A 17576-nucleotide genomic window follows, 5' to 3' on the forward strand; every position below is an offset into this window, starting at 1 on the left:
CGTACGCACGGTCTGAGATTTGCGTGGAGATACGCACACTTTCCCAGTTTAGAATGTATAAATACAAACTTTTGCAGGAAAACTGCCACATGCAAGGTATAGTCTTTTTTGAGCACATGCACCTTTGATAAATTAGGCTCCAGGTGAGGGAAGATGGCAGGAGGATGAAGGTGTACAGTGGTGAGGTGGTAGTGGTGGTGCGATGGTTAGGGACATGAAAGCGATTTCATTTGTGGTGGAGAAAGCAACCAATGTTCAACGCTGAATCGCATTGCTTTAGTTTCAGCTGATCACCGCGGCTTCTCCTGCTTCCCCTCTTGCTCTCCACCTGTCTCTCTCTCACGTTGTTTGCCCCACAGTACATTATTGTGCATTCCCTCCCCCCGTCGTTCACCTCAAGCATACACATCTGCGAGGGGTAATGTTTTTCAGCAAGCGTCCAACCGCTGCCTGACATCACATGGTGCCACACAGGCCTACAGGGTCCAGGTGCAACCACCATTTAGACACAGACTGCTGGACTGGAACAGAAAAATAAAACAGACTAGTTTCACACACACACACACACTTTATCCCCAGAGTCTCTAAAGATTTTTTACTTGCTTCAACTCATAACGATGCTGATGAAGTAAACAAACACAATTTTTATGAAACTAGCTTATGGTACTAAGACAGAGAAAGGAGGAGGGGGGGGGGGGGAACAATGCAGAAATAATAAAAGCATTTCCCTTCAGTAACTACTACCCCACCCCCATGATAACAGCCCACGGTCATGTCAGTAAGAACACACAAATCACTGACATATTCCCTCAATTATGTTCTCCGCCAAGGATGACAATGTCTCGTGATATAGTTAGCAATGTTCAGCAGCTCGGGAGTGGGGGTTGGGGTTAGGGTGAAGGTTTAGGGGGTGGGGCTCGCTTTGTCTCCTTTTCAAACGCAGAAAGCTTCTGTGACGTCTCGTGGCGGTGGCGTCTTCTAACACCAGACAACGTGGTTAGACAATGACGATCCGCTGATGATTCCATCACACTTTCTTTCTCTCTTTTTTGCTAATTCTAAATCAGCCTAATTAAAAGCTTTGTTCATTTAGAAATCTCTGATGACAATTTGTTTCACTCTACCCTACAGCAGTGACTGTGAAGAAGATTATACAATGTGATCTTCTGACAGCAATTATTAAATGCTCCCTCCTGGCCCCAATTAGAGACACAAGCTAAAGCTAACATGGCTAACACTCCTGCACGGGTGCCAGCTTATTTTCTATTCACTTTTCACCACCTTCTTTTAGCACTTTCTGTCTTGTATGTAGTATTGTGTTATTGTGTACAGTAATCTATTTTGCATACTCCATTATGGGATTGATTTGCCAAAGTTGCTTTCTTTTTCTTGCCCCTCTGTTCGCCATGGCTAATCCAGAAAGACAGACACAGAAAACAATATGGGGAAGTTGAGGGATATTGGGATCCATCAGCATATTTGGAGATCACACAAAAGTTGCATCATGAGCTGTCTTGGTGTCTATACTAAGTTCTATATGCAAGTGTTTATAGACAATAGACCTATTAGCAGCATCTATGAGGAAACACTAAAACAAGTCATAGGTGCTACTGAGCCGTAACCTCTCTATAACCTCCTCTCTGCTGTAGTGTTCACACATATGTTGGCTATGCTATGAAAGGGGATGGGGTGTCTGGAGTTTGGAGGCAGCGACATAGGCACGGATTGGATCGGTTCGCAGACTCTGACTCTGGAGTGTGTGTGTGTGCGTGCGTGTGCATGTGTGAATGTGTGTGTGTGTGATTGGGGAGGGGATTCGGGGTATACCAGGTCAAGACGGCCTTAAAAAAAAACTGTCATGGCAGGCTCCCATGGTAACATTTAGGTCACTAGAAGCTAAATGCTGAGTTGGTCTACCAGAATAGGCAGACTGCTGTAAATGGTCCAGGATATTTTTACCCACCACCTTAACGGACAGACCCTTGAGCCAAAAAGCTTCCCCTCTGCGCCTTCGGATCATGGCTTGATGATTACCTGTTGCGTGCCATGTATTATATTAGCCTAAATTAGGTTTCAATAAATCAGCCATTCCTCTGCAAGAGTAATGTGGTATTATTTTAACACACTTTGCTCAAACTACAGCAATGATGAACAACAATGCTTTGCATTCCTATTTGTGTAATGGTGGTATTATGTGTCTCTCTCTAACAGTATGGCTGATCTAAAGCGAGAGCCACAGTCTTGTACTGAGACTGTGCACAGCGTGGAGGTAATTTGAAAAGAAGTAGAAGGTTGCACACTTCAACAAGGATGTCCTTCATAAATTCAACCTTCTGTTTTTTTTAAAGTCCCTGTGCTCCATAAGGAAACCGAGTAACCTAGATCGCAGAGTAGAGAGAGAGAGAGAGAGCGAGAGAGAGAGAGAGAGAGCTCTGAAAAAACACAGATTCTGATACCCCAGCCTCCCTTGGTCCCTCCCTGGCTTGTTGGAAAATACATGCTCCAGTCTGCTAGCATGATGTCACAGTTCCTCTTATTTTTTCTGCCTACCGCAAGCTGATTGGGCTGATTATTGGTGAGCATTGTTGCCCTGTTGACGTTGCACATCATTAAACTGCGATTGTTCCAGTTAGTGTTTGTTTAAGCAAGACTGGTGTAATGTTTCCAGGCAGTATCTCTGTCACACACACATACCAGACGCACACACACACACACACACACAAACTGTAAACTTGAGACACACAAAGAGTTTGAATGTCCACACATCCATCATTTAGGTTGTACTACAACATATTGTTTCAATTCAGAGTTGGCCAGAATTTATAGTAAAACATACAAAGAAACAAATACAAAATGGACACTTTTAACTTATCTTGTTGAATGAGTATGTGTATACGTATTTATAACTCTCCCCACAATGATACAAACTACATTATAAACTGGGTGGTTCGAGCCCTGAATGGTGATTGGCTGAAAGCCATGGTATATCAGACCGTATACCACGGGTATGACAAAACATTTACTTTTAATGTTCTAATTACCTTGGTAACCAGTTTATAATAGCAATAAGGCACCTCTGGGGTTTATGGTATATGGCCAATATACCTTGGCTAAGGGCTGTATCCAGGCACTCCGCATTACGTTATGCATAAGAACTTAGCTGTGGTATATTGACCATATACCACACCCCCTCGTGCCTTATTGCTTAAGTATATCAACGGTATATCAACAGAGTTTAAAAGAAGAGCCAAATCCATACCCAGTAGCTGAGTTGCAGCCTGCTCCTACAGCCCTCTAAGCAACAGTGGGGTGTGTTAGTGAGGGAGGGTAAAGGTTGTGTTGAGTGTGGAGGGCGGGCGGGCAGGCGGCGTACCTACAGATCACACTCTGTTAGAGGAGCTGAAGGAGGCTGGGAGGCGGCCCCACCAAGCCCAGACCCATGCCAGAGCCAGGCCAAGCCTCTCATTAGACGGCGGCTGGGTGCCGTGCTCCTGCTTGGTGTGGTTAGGGGGACCAGCGAGGGGCTGGCAACTCCACCGTACTCCTCTCCCCGCACCATCACAACCCGACCTCATCAAAGACAGCGCTCGTAATTTGTCACTGAAAGCAGCCAATTAACATACTGTATGTTAGGGGAGGAGGGAGGACAAGAGGAGAGCAAGTGAAAAAAGATAGCGTATGATTAAAGAGCCCGCACAGCTGCACAAAATCAAAATGGCAAAAAGAGGTTTGAAAGAGACAGCCCGGGTGATCTGATAAAGCTTACTGCTACTTAACCCCTGCTAGAGAGAAGGAGGAGGAGGAAGAGGAAGAGAGAAAGCGAGAGAAGAGAGAGAGAGAGAGAGAGAGAGAGAGAGAGAGAGAGAGAGAGAGAGAGAGAGAGAGAGAGAGAGAGAGAGAGAGAGAGAGAATGAAAAGAGACAAACAAATATTAAATGTCTGCTGCATGGCTACACGTCTTGGCAGAGACACACGTCTCCTCTCTGTACGTGACTATAGCGAAGTCCACTGTATCACACAAAGATGACCCCTCTTGCCAAAAACCCCACTGCCGCTTTGGCTAAGCCCTATTTTTAGCCCACAGCGCACCATGAGAAAATCTGTCAAGGTACTGCCCCCCCCCCCTTTTTGCCACACCAAGTGATACTGTATATTTTAATTTCCCCGCCAGAAACTTTCACTTTCACATTTTATCCTCCTTGCTTGCTTTCAACTCCTCGGTTCTTGAGCTAGGTTTTTTTTTCTGTATGTGTTGTTGTTGTAGGAGTAGTGTGTGATGTGAAGATGTGTGATATTTTGCCTTGTTGTTGGATACCGTGGCAAGCTGAATGTATTAGCACAGCACGGTGAGGCTTTGCTCTTGTTCTCTCCCCCTCCCTCCCTCGTCTCACTGTCGCCGCGCTGGCCCTGTTTCTGCAGCATGTGATCAGATAGGGTGAGAGGGAAGTCTGGGCTTTCTCTGACGTTCCGCTGCCGATTTGTAGATTCAACCATATCACATTCTGCTTTCAATTTGAACTGGCTCAATGAAAAGGGGGGGGGTGTGGACAGAAGCAACATAAAATTGGAGGTTAGGTTGAGGGGGGGAAAAAACAAAAAAGGAAACATTTAATAGTGCTTTCAAAAACGTTTAATCATTTATTTTTTATAATCACTATTATTAGTTATTCTGATCCTAATTTCCATTTGGACTGATGAAAATTATTTATTGAGCCCAGAGATAAAAATATATAAGAAAACAGCAAATGCCTAGAGAGGCATATATATAAATCATGCTTGTGTTTTTTCCCGTCTGCAGTCTTATCCTTGCCATCAACATTTATTTGTTTATTATTTGGGAAGTGAAGAGCTAGCTGAGTAGGGGGAGATTTGGTTCACAAGGCTCAGCTCTGGTCCGACCGTAGAGTACAGTGAAGAACCTGGCTGCTTAGCTGGAGTTCCCCACTCAAATCCCTCTGCTCGGAGCACAGCTGCACCGTTCACATAACCTCGCCTGCCCCCCCTGCCCCCTCCTACCCCCCGGCTAATGATAGCAGAGCACGTCCCCTTCGCTAACCAACAGCTTTTTCCACTTCACACACTCAAACTGGTGGGCACATATCTCTCCCTCACTCTCTCCCTCTCCTTCTCTATCTCCGTTACTTCCCTTCATTTTTCTCATATTATTGAGTTTTTTTCTCCAGCCTGAGAAAAATCCCCAGGCCACATGACCTCAAGAATGGGCTGAGAATGATGAAGGACCCTCCTGCCCCTCTTCTCCCCCTGACCCACCCTGTCCAGTAAGTGACCCGTCCCAGGGCTGTGTGTGTGTGTGTGTGTGTTTGTAGGGGGGGAAGGCAGCTCTGGGCCCCTGCCGCTTCTGCTGCGCATTATCCCAAATAAACAACTCATTACATGTGTACTTAACCGAGGGGAGCCAGCGAGCATCGGACGCTAATCCCTGTTATCGTTCCCAGCGTTTCTCTTCCGATTAGACTAGAGGGAAGAGGAGCCCAGGAAGGTAGGCAGCTCAACGGTAGAGGAGGAGGTGGAGGAGAAGAAAAAAGATGGAGAAAGGGGAGGAGGGGAGGCAGAAAAGGATTTAGAATTTACTTCCGGCAGAAATTATCAAGAGCTTTTCATTCTTACTCTTTCTCTCTTCCCGCCTCTCCCTCTATCTCTCGATCTATCTCTCTCTCTTCTCTCCCTCTCTTTCTATCTCCCTGTGGAGTTTCGCTCTTCCTTGTTTTCGACCATCTGAGAAGTGGGTCATCGACAGGCTGCATGGCAGCATTTTGAAGAACATAAAAAACACTGTCAGTCCTCTGAGAATAATCGTTGGCTTCTTAAACAAGTAGCCCCATTATCAAATTAAGCTGTCAAAAGCACATTAATAACAGTCAGTACTATTACCTTCAGAAGAAAAAAAACACATTGGAGAAAACTACTGGTCTATTACTTGATTATTACTAGTGAGGCTTGCCAGCCCTGGATCTCTCTCTCTCTCTCTCTCTCTCTCTCTCTCTCTCTCTCTCTCTCTCTCTCTCTCTCTCTCTCTCTCTCTCTCTCTCTCTCTCTCTCTCTCTCTCTCTCTCTCTCTCTCTCTCTCTCTCTCTCTCTCTCTCTCTCTCTCTCTCTCTCTCTCTCTCTCTCTCTCTCTCTTTCCCTTCTATCTCTCTCCTTCCCTCCCTCTATCTCTTCACAAGGATGCCCTAGTTAATATAATAATGGGCCAACCATTTAGAGGACCACAGTGCACAGTGCTGCTCATTTAGAAAGAGAACAATAACCTGAGGTAAGATGCCAAAGGCAGGGATGGTATGTGTAATGGAATTACTCGCATTGCGTGTGTGCTGTCTATCTAGATCTCCATCCTCCCTCAGAACTGAGTTAATTACTCAGAGGAAGCCAAATTGCTTCTCTAAAGGACGTCCTATGGATGCCCTTTGTAGCCAGGACAGGGTGAAGCCCAGGCCCTTCTCTCTGGAGCCAAGGGGGTTAAAGGCCTCTTTCTCTGGATCCAAGGGAGGCTATGATGGGTGCATGAGTGTAGGACCTCGGACCTCCAGGGCTAACTGAGAGGCAGCAGGAAAAACCAACAGAACTAGTATTTGTCCACTCAGCTCGGATCACTCAACATCATTAATTCAAATGACACGAGGGTGCATGCAGCCCTGCTTTCACTGCCACCTTGACTACTGTATAACTGAACTGAACATCACCAGCAGTTAACAGAAGTGTGATAAATATTAATAAAATCAATTCAAAGATTGATTCCATGCATGTCCTATATATGGGAGGAATTTCAGTAAATGTAAAGTCATTTAAAAATGCCCCACTACATTTGAGACCAGATCACCCAATGACTGAGTGCAGTGTGAAAACAACTATTTCTAAAGGGAGGCAAAGAGTGTCTGTGAGGGTAAAATGAAATTAACATGAAACCTCTGCATATAGATGGCAAAGAACAATGAAGACATCACGCCTCCAGTTTACACACACAGACGCAGTGGGTGTCAGAAAACACTGCTCCAGCGCAACACGTTTTATACTCCTCTCACAACACCACCCTCACAGCCGAATACTGTCATTATTGCTGATAGTCTCAACAATCAGAGAGACATACAATTATCACCAATTCACTCGCCACATTTTCCAAAATGTCACCCTATTCAACCATGCTCAAATCTACACTCTAAGACGACAACAGCAATGTCTCCTACTGTAGAGGAATTTCTCATTGGCTTGACTCTGTCTGATTTTCTCACACCCTCTATGTGAGTCCCATCCTGTTTGGTAGTCCCCCAGGGGGCTGAACTGGAGTAGCCCAGCGAGAGAGCACTGTAATGGGGGAGGGATGTGACGTGGAGGCCCTCGGAGGGCCTGGGACTGTGGAGGAGGGCGACCAGTAGCACTGTAGGTATCCCCCACACTTCCTCAACTATTTATAAACCATGAGCCCAGTACAGGGCCAAAAATAAGACCGGGGCCATTTTTATCCCAAACAATACTGCTCACTCACACACAAATACACATAAACAGGTGGTATTATGCTGAATAGACAAATAGAAAGGTACAACGGTGCCAAAATTAGGAGAATATAACACTATGAACCAAATTCTTAAACCATTAAACAAAGAAATACACCCCCCAGACAAAAGTCAATAACAAGGCAGGGCTATTTCTGTAGGGAGCACTATTTAGGAAGTGTGGGCCGGGTGCCAGTATTCTCCTTAGTGGAGCCTGGGTGTCACTGCAGTGCTGTTCCTATACAAACACTCATTGCTCCTCACCTCCTTCCCTCCCTCTTCAACCCTCTTTCCCCATCCGTTGTCCTATTGTCTGGGCTGACACACACACATACACAAAGGCACTATTATCTATCCTGTTGCCTAGTCATTTTACCCCTACCTATATGTACATAGCTACTTCAATGACCTTGTACACCTGCACATTGACTCCCTGTATATAGCCATGTTATTTTTTATCTTTATCTTTAACTCTGCATTGTTGGAAAAGGACCCGTTATTAAGTATTTCCCTGTTAGTCTACACCTGTTGTTTACGAAGCATGTCACAAATAAAATGTTATAGGCACGCACGCACACACACATAGAGGAGTTATTTGTTTTTCCACTGGGCTGGTCCACAGTGGCAGCTAGGTGAAAGCATCCATCAGCAGAGCCCAGAGAGAGGTTGGTGTTGAGCACAAGGCCCCACTCTGCCCAGCAAACCTTGAAGTGAAGCGCCAGGCTGAAGTTTCAAACAAAGTGCCCCCTCATTCATTATACATGAAACTCCGCACTGCAAATCTCCTTTCCGCAACTCTCTCTTTCCATCTATCTCTTTTGGTCTCTCCTTCTCTCCTTGTCTCCTTTCTCTCGCGCTCATTTTCTCTCTTTCTCCAGAAATTGCATCTATAAAGTATGAACAAAATGAATGACATCACGAGCTGCACTTTGGAGGAGCCACTGTAGGAAAAGCCGATATAGCAAAGCAAACAGCGAGTTGGACAGAAAACCCTTAAAAAGTGACTAGATATATATATAGAGAGAGAGATAGAGAGAGAGCGAGAGAGAGAGAGAGAGAGAGAGAGAGAGAGAGAGAGAGAGAGAGAGAGAGAGAGAGAGAGAGAGAGAGAGAGAAAGAGAGAGAGAGAGAGAAAGATACTGTATTTATATAAGTAATTTTCCCTGTCCGTTCCTACCCCTCCGTGCCAGGCGGTCACACCTACACATGTTTCTCTGTGGACTTGCACAGGAAAGTTACATAATTTCATACGATGGAGCACACTTATCCTAAATGCATATTTCAGCGGCACAAATTCCTATATGGCACTATGAAAACTACCTGAAATTTAGCTGATAAAGTAGCTTTATTAAATGTCAACTAAAGCTTCTAAACATATTATTACCCTAGTATAGAAAATAATTAAACTTGTTTAATTTAATAATGAAAATGAAAAACATTATTGGTGTACCTTATTAGCATTCGGGAATATTGACTTGCTCAAATCCTCATTTCACTCTGAACCAAATTAGTTTCTGAAGATGTACCTTTCTGCGTGGCACAGCTCAATAAGTTATATTTACCTGTTATTATTAATTTGTTGTGAAGTTTTTTCTTTTCTTTTTCGAATGCAACATAAATCTACAACAAATAAAACCCGGAAACATTCTAAACGTCTTCAGACAATCAAAGCTTTAAACTCCTTTTAAAAATGGAAACACATTGCCATTTGTTTAGAACATGGCAGTAGAAAGGGTACATTCTTCAAGACTGTCAGTGTTGTCTAACAGAGAGCAATACAAATAGACTGCCTTCCCAGCTATATAACACCCAGATAAAGTCAGCTTGTCTCTATCTTTTATTCTCTCCTCCTCTCAGTCTCTCTGCGTCTCTCCCTCTCTGTTCCTTTTTTCACCCCGGCACTGTGAGTGTTCGAGACAGCCCTGTACTAAACATTCTTTAGAGGCCGGGCCCTGGTCTGGGAATGGCACAGATGACAGTGGAAAGCAACAGTGTTGTGGACTTTGGCAGGACACTGCTTGGGTAAAGCTGTACGCTCTGCAGAACAGAGGAGGTCTGGATTACTACTGTGACAGTATTATTCACTAAAAATGTCTTCAACAGTGGCCACTGACTCCAACTGAGTACTTCCTGCTTAGAGTTCTAGTGGTTACAGAGCTGTGGCTTGGGGACATAAAATAACCTGGAGCATTAAAAAAATGCACACTTTGTAATCAGCTTGGATCCAACATTATTAACATGAACATATCAGTCAACGATTACAAATCAACTATTATAACAACATCCATTTTTTTTTTTACTGCACAGCGTGTATATGAGGACCTACACCTACGGCTCCATTGTGAACACAGAATCTTCTAAAAAATACCCATTAGTGAGCTGTGAAGCATTGCGGCAGGCATAAGGCAGTGGTGGCAGGCAGTATTGGTGGCAGCGGTGGGCTTTCAGATGGATGTTAGAGTATGTGAGGCCAGGGCACAGAGGAACCTCTGTGTGTCTCACCGGACCATGTTTCAGAATGACTCGGCTATATTGCAGGTGTGACAAAGATAAATTACAGTCACTGGAAAATATTTATGCACTTTTCTACCCCCTCCTTTTTTTCTTGTCATTGGGTGAATTCCAACAGCATGCCACACCAAAGGGGGAGGTGGGACTTGCGTCTGAACAGTGAGGGAGAAGTCGTCCCTTGCTACACCACACCATGGCAGAGACACAGGTCAGCCACTGTGTTTTATCATGGAACATGCCTTCCATCTCAGAGTTTATGTGCACCAAGAGCAAACAACTCACCCCTCTGACCCACCCCAAAAAAGGATTTGGAGTTAATTCCAGTTTTATTTCACACTACGTTTAGGGCAGGTAAAATAGACCCTTCCAGATGCAGGCGGGCTATATTTGTTTTTTTGGAGACTAGCTACCCACGTACAGTACGAGGTGTCTGGATTTCGTCTGCAATAAGTCAGCTATTTAAAAAAGATATACCACAGGGAAACTATTAATGAAAGTAAACATATAGAATCTAAATAAAACGTGAAGTCTTTAATGCCTTATGTCTGGCTTTTCTAATTCCCGAATACTACATTTCACTGACACACTAGACATATATGAATGCAGTGAAAGCCATTCATATCTACTCTAAACAAATACCACCCAGGCTCATAATATCATTGTCAGACTTACTGGATGCATCGCGTACTGTTTAAAATAAATTCCCTATCCTTCTCTAAATGTTTCACTCCCTCTTACCACATCCAATCCTCCTTTCTCTGTTGTCTTCTCTCCTCCTCTCTCAATCCAAATATTCAAGGGTGGAGGTCTATATGGTGAGCTGCATATGTGGGTGCTTTAGGTGTATCTTAGCCTGGCCTGTATGCAGTTAAAAGCTGGAGCTGGTGATATGATTAGTGTATGTGGTCAGTAGCGCTAAGGTCTGTCCATGCCAGTCCTGTCCTGCCCAGACCACCCACCAAGCAGCTGCCATGATGACCAGGCCTGACAGGTAACAGGAAACAGGAAGAAGCAGGCCGGAAGTCCTGTTAATCTAGTCTAGTTGATCATTTGGAATCCAACACAACATCTCTGTCACACGTTATAAGGTGGATCTACTGACTTAAGTCTGCCCAACGGACAGAAACACTTATTTTCTCTCCTACACGCTCTTCAACCGTGTCAATCTCTTTACTATTTAAATTCTGTCTCTTTCAAAGTTTGCCTCTTCACAACTGTTTGTTTTTCCTCGGTTTATCTTTCCAGCCCTCACACTGACACTTTCTTCTGTACCATTCCATCTTTCCAGACATCAATTCCTCCCCTCCTCCATGTGAGAATGAAAGAAAACAGAAATACATTAATTTTTATTGAAATGTGTACCAACAGACACACAAAACTTAGACAAACAAACACAAACACACACACACACACACACACACACACACACACACACACACACACACACACACTTGCACACAAAAAGAACACCAAACACAAAGCACAGCACAGCTAGAATTCTACTTTATGCAGAAATATTCTAAAATGTGTTTTACAATACAATTAAACATCAAAGCATGAGCTATTCCTCTGTGATCTTTAACACCCTAGTGAACAAACCCCACACACCCTCTTCCACTTACAGTGCTGAGGAAAAGTTGCTGAACGTCGTGGCTAATTACTAGATAGAGACAGAAGACTGCATCGTTATGCAAACCAGGACAGACTCATATCTGCATTCAAATACATCATAAACCATTCAAGGACTACATTATTTTCTTGGCCTTATTTCTTAACTTTATTAGTAATTGCAGCTTAATAAAGATACTGACACAATGCTTGCAAAAAACACAAACACAGGGGAAAATATTCCTAACACGTACAGCAGTTAGGAAAATAAAAGTGGGATCTGCACTAAATTAGTAAATAAACAGATGCCGAGGTCGGCTCGGATACTTTTCATGAGTTCTATAAAAATGGTGCACAAAGATAAAGAGAAGAATATTCCTCCCATATCTAGCTATAGAGGGAACACCTGCCGTACAATAACCATGGGCTCACACTGAAACCCCTCGAGTTATCATAACGCCAAAGTATTTGCATCTGTTCAAACACAGGAGAAAAACACCACTGAGCTATTCCGAGCAGAGCTCAACTCTATTGCACTGTTAATTGTGGATCAAATAGGATAAAAAAATTATAACTGTACGTTTGAGTTCCTGCGTGTATGATCGTTACAGTTAGAGTGGAAAAAGGACCCCAAAATACAATGTCATTTGTGAGAATATCACCTCATGGTGTAAAATTTGATGTGCCCTCCACATCTGAAATATAATTGTTTCGTATATCACTCACGTCTTTAAGCCTAAGGGCATAAAGTGCAATTACTTCAGTATCTACCACCAGATCTTGCAAACCTGTAATCTGCAAATTAAAGTGTTTTACTGACGTTTAACTGAGCAAACTCCGCAAACCCCTTCCAAAACATTTGCAACCATTACTGACAAAAAGAAATACAACTTTAAAGTACAGCAATCCGGCTATTAAATTATTTGCTTAAACATAAACGCTTGTGATGTTTCTATTTATAAAAATGTTTTCATAGATTTACTTTTTCCTTCGTTAGGACGGTAGCCTATTTTGAACCATGCCTTATGTAGCGTATACACATAGGTATCAATGTCGAGACTATTCCCTTCAAATTTAGCAGTCCTTTTAAGAGTTTATGGAGCATGCTAGTGTACGCCTTAAATCAAGCACTCTTTGACAGATTCCCTTATTTCACTGAATGCCAACAGAGAGCTGAACTCTCTCAGGTCATGCTGTTGAATATCAACCAGTAAATATTCTCTTTATTCATAAATTAGTACTAGAAAGCAACATTCTAACTACACTGGCCACTCAGAGGAGGCTGAAGCTGCTTTTTGGGATCACGGCAAAAGCAGTGATCTTGGCTCAAAAGGTGTCCCTTCACTTGAATAAAGCTTTAATGAGGCCCTGGTGTACGGCAATGTGCCCTGACAATTGGCTCAATGCACTGGCCAATCAGAGTGACATGTGACCCCCTAATCCCTCTTTATGAGGAGGCTAAGAGCGTGTTGTAACTGTTGGTTTTGTGAATCAGCAGCCAAAATCCCCAATGATTTGTTAGGAAGGACAGGTCTGAGAAGAGTAACAGAAATAAAGCAGCGCCGGGGGAAGAGAGAGAGAGAGAGAGAGAGAGAGAGAGAGAGAGAGAGAGAGAGAGAGAGAGAGAGAGAGAGAGAGAGAGAGAGAGAGAGAGAGAGAGAGAGAGAGAATGTGTGTGTGTCTCTGAGATTACAGAGCTTGGCTGAGAGAGTCCTCTGTGTGTAATCGTGTGTCCACATGCGAGCGCTCACCTTCCCTCTGAGCAGATTAACCTAACGCTCAATCCCAAGAGAGCAACAGGCGACCATTGATGGTGGGGGTGGGAAGGAAACAGTATAAGCATGAGCGTATGTCCATTATTCCTTGCCAAAGGACAATTTCACCTCGATTATTTCACAACAGAAAGTCAAGAACATCGAGTAATGCAAAATACAATGGCGCCTCAAATCAACCAAACAAATCACACTTTACTGAACTCTACTTAAGCTAATATAACTAATAAAATCAGAGACATTAGCCTTCCACTGAGCTTTGCTTGTATTTACAGTAGTCACAAAACAGCCCAGAGGTGGTAGCAACACTAAAAGCCTCTGGATGTGGCTGTACTTTTCCAGGATGTCGTCACAATCACTGCCTTTACTCAATTACTTTTCACAAAAAAGCAGTTAAATAAAGTTGAATAATTTGCAGAAATCATAGCATTGAGTAAATAGTTAATTTGCCTCTCACATCATGATACAAATTTACAGTAGCCTATAAAAAGTTGTATTATATTAATCTTAAATATACGAGTGCATACAATTATATTGTGCATACAATCTGCATTTGACACACTCAGTCTTAGCTATAGCCTACACACACTGTTTCCCTATGGTAACATAAATGAAATGTACAGAGCCACTATCTAATATGTGAAACATGCCTTACTCTATGTGCAAATATCTCTGAGGGGTTAAATGCCAAAATATTAATGCAATTTTATTTTACATTTCTCAAATCAATGGCAATTGCCACAGGTTATTTGAGGTAGTGTTCCCTGTCCCACCCTTTATGGCAAGCTCAAATTAGCCTGGTAAAAGAGATGGGCAAGCTTCAAGAAAACGGTCTGAAAAAAGTTCACAGAACATTTCTACTGTACCAAAATATATCAATATTGATATTTTATGTATAATATTTATTTTCAATATATTTCTGCAATTAATATAGAGCCCTGATTTACAGCCACCATCTACACTATACATATTATGAATAAGTACTTATATTTCTGATGGGTAGAAACGGCCACATACTATTTCTTCCTTAACCCCCAAGAAAACAGACAAGCTTCCATTTGTCAGAATAGTCATCACTAAGCTATCTACCCTCCACAATTTAGCTACATTGCTTGAGAGCCTTACTTTGCACCAATAATTAATTATCCAGAGACTGAGTATAATTCCACATGGATATTATATAGCTGGATATTTTATTAGACTGTGAAACTTCACATATAAATACGGTAGGGAAGCTGAATCATTTGGTCTGGCAGTAATGTAAGTTAACAGGTGTGACTCATTGTATACTGTTTAAAAAACAGTAAGGTAGAACAATTAACCCTCATCTTGATAATATGCCAGTAAAACATGTCATGTTGAGTTGCATTCATTCAGAATGCATTGGAGAACTTTGTCGAAATGTAAAACGTGTCTATCTAATACAAGCCTAACTTTTGACAAGTTGAATCCAATCTACAAAATGAGCCGCTCATATAACCCTACAATTATTTAATTATTAACAGTACATACTTTCCTAATTTGTGGGTCCCCCAGAAATTGTGAATTTTATTCTGGGTTGTGACCCGTTATAAATGCATAGGCTTCATTAGATTCACACGCGACTACCGGTACATATATTGAAACTAATAGGCCTATACGAATATTTCAGAGCAATAATTGTTAAATGCTACATAATACAAGTAATATACCGAGAATATGAGTCGCTCTAGTAGCCCATTGTGCGCCTGTTGATACGGTGTTGCGATATTGTGGGAAAGAAACACTGCAAGGTCAAAGCACACAAACAAAACCACGAGACAAACCTTGACTCTCGTAAATAGACTCTTTAAAACGCTAATTTACTGCGTGTAGCCTATCATATGCCTGGAGATACAATGGTCATGGTTACATTGTATAGTTTGTTGGCGGTAACTGCTTCAAAATAGCGCTCAAGTTTACCGGTGATGTCAAACTGACACATACGATTATAAATAAAGACCCCTTGCTGCTTCCATCGAGATACAACGTGTCCTCAGATATGACAAAGATTTGATAGATGTAGGAGCACGTTACTCACTTTATTATGCATGAAATCTGTCCGGTAAGTGCGAGATACCACAGGCAGTCTCCGGCTGTGTTGTCCCGCCGAATGACAGCGTAGAGGAAGCCGTTGCGTGCCCGGGATGGACTTCGCACAGACGCACTTAAATCCAGCACCAGCAGGAACGCAACATGAAAAAGAACCGTGCCGAAAAGTCGCCTATGTGTCTCTAAAATGACATAAAAAAACTAGTCGGTCTCTCGTCTGAAACTGTAATTGAGAACAGTGAGGATGGTTACTTGGTCTCCAGTGATGTGTCGGCGAAAGGAATGGGACGGTTAAAGCCGTGGACGTCTGTAGCTGATGATGTTGTAAGGGCTGTTTCTGTTCGCTCCCACAATCCTGGTCGAGTCTCTCCCTCACCCTCTCCCAGCGCGAGGAGAAATAATCGGTTTTCCTCCTGAAAGGGGGCGGGCTCACATTTCCCAACTACTTTAATGAAAGAGGCATAGCAATAATGCATTACTATCTCAAACCTGATAAAGAGGACAGACAATTAAGCACTGTGAAAGGACTGTCAGTGTATGATTATGCGACTATGTGCTTTAACTAAATAACCGTGGAGGGTGCGTTTTCAACTAAATGAAATTCAAGTGACCAAACTGTTGTTGTTGTCCTTGTAATATATTGTATTAACTTTATGCACTGACATTAATTAAGCATTAAATATAGTAGACTTTAATCTGTTGTTTTTTTATCGGATGCAGCATAACCTATAGGCCTAGATTAAACAGGCACAATACTACTACTACTACTACTACTACTACTACTACTACTACTACTACTACTACTACTACTAATAATAATAATAATAATAATAATAATAATAATAATAATAATAATAATAATGATAATAATAATAATACATTGTTTCAATTTGTCAAAGGATATTTTCTAAAAATATTCCAGATCTTTGCATAAGTAAATGTTTCTGTGAGAAAATTCAATGTTCTGGATCTACAAGAGCTGTTCTGCATCTGCCAATCATTCTCCAGGCCCCAGTTATCTCACAAGATAAGGCCTGACACAGACAGTAAGCATGAGAAAATTAGCAAGTGTTATCCCCCAACCAAATTATTTGAAAACATCCACTCTATTAGTGTGAAGAGAACAATAAAAACAGCAAGTACGCCTCTTCAGATAAGACAGAGGAGCCAAACCTATTTGTGAGATGATCCCAGATAGTCCTGGTAATACCAGGGCTCTATTATATTCAAATGATACGCATCTCAGCCTCAAGTTTATTGAATAGTGGTTGGAAAAATAATCATCTTAATCTCCCGTAGTAAAAAACTGTTGGTCTTTGTGTCAAAAGTCTACCTGGCCATAGACTAGCTTTGCATTATGTTAACCCCTGTAATCACTAACTGTAAGTCGCTCTGGATAAGAGTGTCTGCTAAATGACTAAAATGAAAATAATTGATATAATTTGTTAGACATAGTCGGCCCATCACAAAACATGACAGTTATCAATGGCAAGCCGTGAAGCTCCGCATGCTGAAACAGTGTGACCCCCCTCCCCCCACACACACACAGGTCATATAGTAACTTTAACATATCATATCACTTTGTATAGGATAGTTGAATGACATGGGATAGATTAATCTGAGCGCTATGATGATCATTTGTGGAGCCTTGCTCACGGGGTGGTGCCAAGTATCTTTATTGTGACGTGTGTTGTGGGTTGCTATGGAGTGACAGACTGTACAATTTATGGGAGATTGTACCCACCACATTCACTATTCCTTCGTTTCCAGTCGTCAATCTCTGTGCCCTTTGTGGTGTGTGTGTTGTTTGTAGTCTGTCAGTGATTCATCAGAAAGGTCCTGGTGAGTTTCAGTGTTTGAGGTCGTCTTCGGTTGGTTGGCACCTGGCGAGATCAGAGGAAGGTAATCAGACTGGGAGAATGCTGGATAAACCAGTCACTTATACAAGAGCATGTGTGAGATGTAAATACTATATTGAAAGTATAACAATTATTATGAAAGGTGACCTGAAGTGGCCAGGATCTAGAGGGAGAAGTCTATGGTAAAGAGACTTGCTGTGTCAACACACTCAAATGACTGAACTTACTTGAGGGTGTTGCAAATTAGA

The 17576-nt window shown here is 42.4% G+C and overlaps 1 protein-coding gene across 8 annotated transcripts in view; it reads right to left on the bottom strand.

The window, feature by feature from the left end:
- LOC121550217 (myocyte-specific enhancer factor 2C) overlaps window positions 1–17576 on the bottom strand; it is a 103015-nt gene that overhangs the window by 70710 nt on the left and 14729 nt on the right. For 6 of the 8 annotated variants that reach the window (XM_041862376.2, XM_041862375.2, XM_041862374.2 and 3 more), the window contains exon 2: window positions 17214–17352. The exons of 1 other annotated variant lie outside the window; for it this stretch is intronic. The gene's annotated coding sequence lies outside the window, so the exon portion shown is untranslated. Of the gene's footprint in view, window positions 1–15458; window positions 15852–17213; window positions 17353–17576 lie in introns of those variants that run through there. One more of the 8 variants, XM_041862370.2, reaches the window with a different exon arrangement.

Source organism: Coregonus clupeaformis, chromosome 18 (genome assembly GCF_020615455.1).
Source record: "Coregonus clupeaformis isolate EN_2021a chromosome 18, ASM2061545v1, whole genome shotgun sequence".
NCBI lineage: Eukaryota > Metazoa > Chordata > Actinopteri > Salmoniformes > Salmonidae > Coregonus > Coregonus clupeaformis.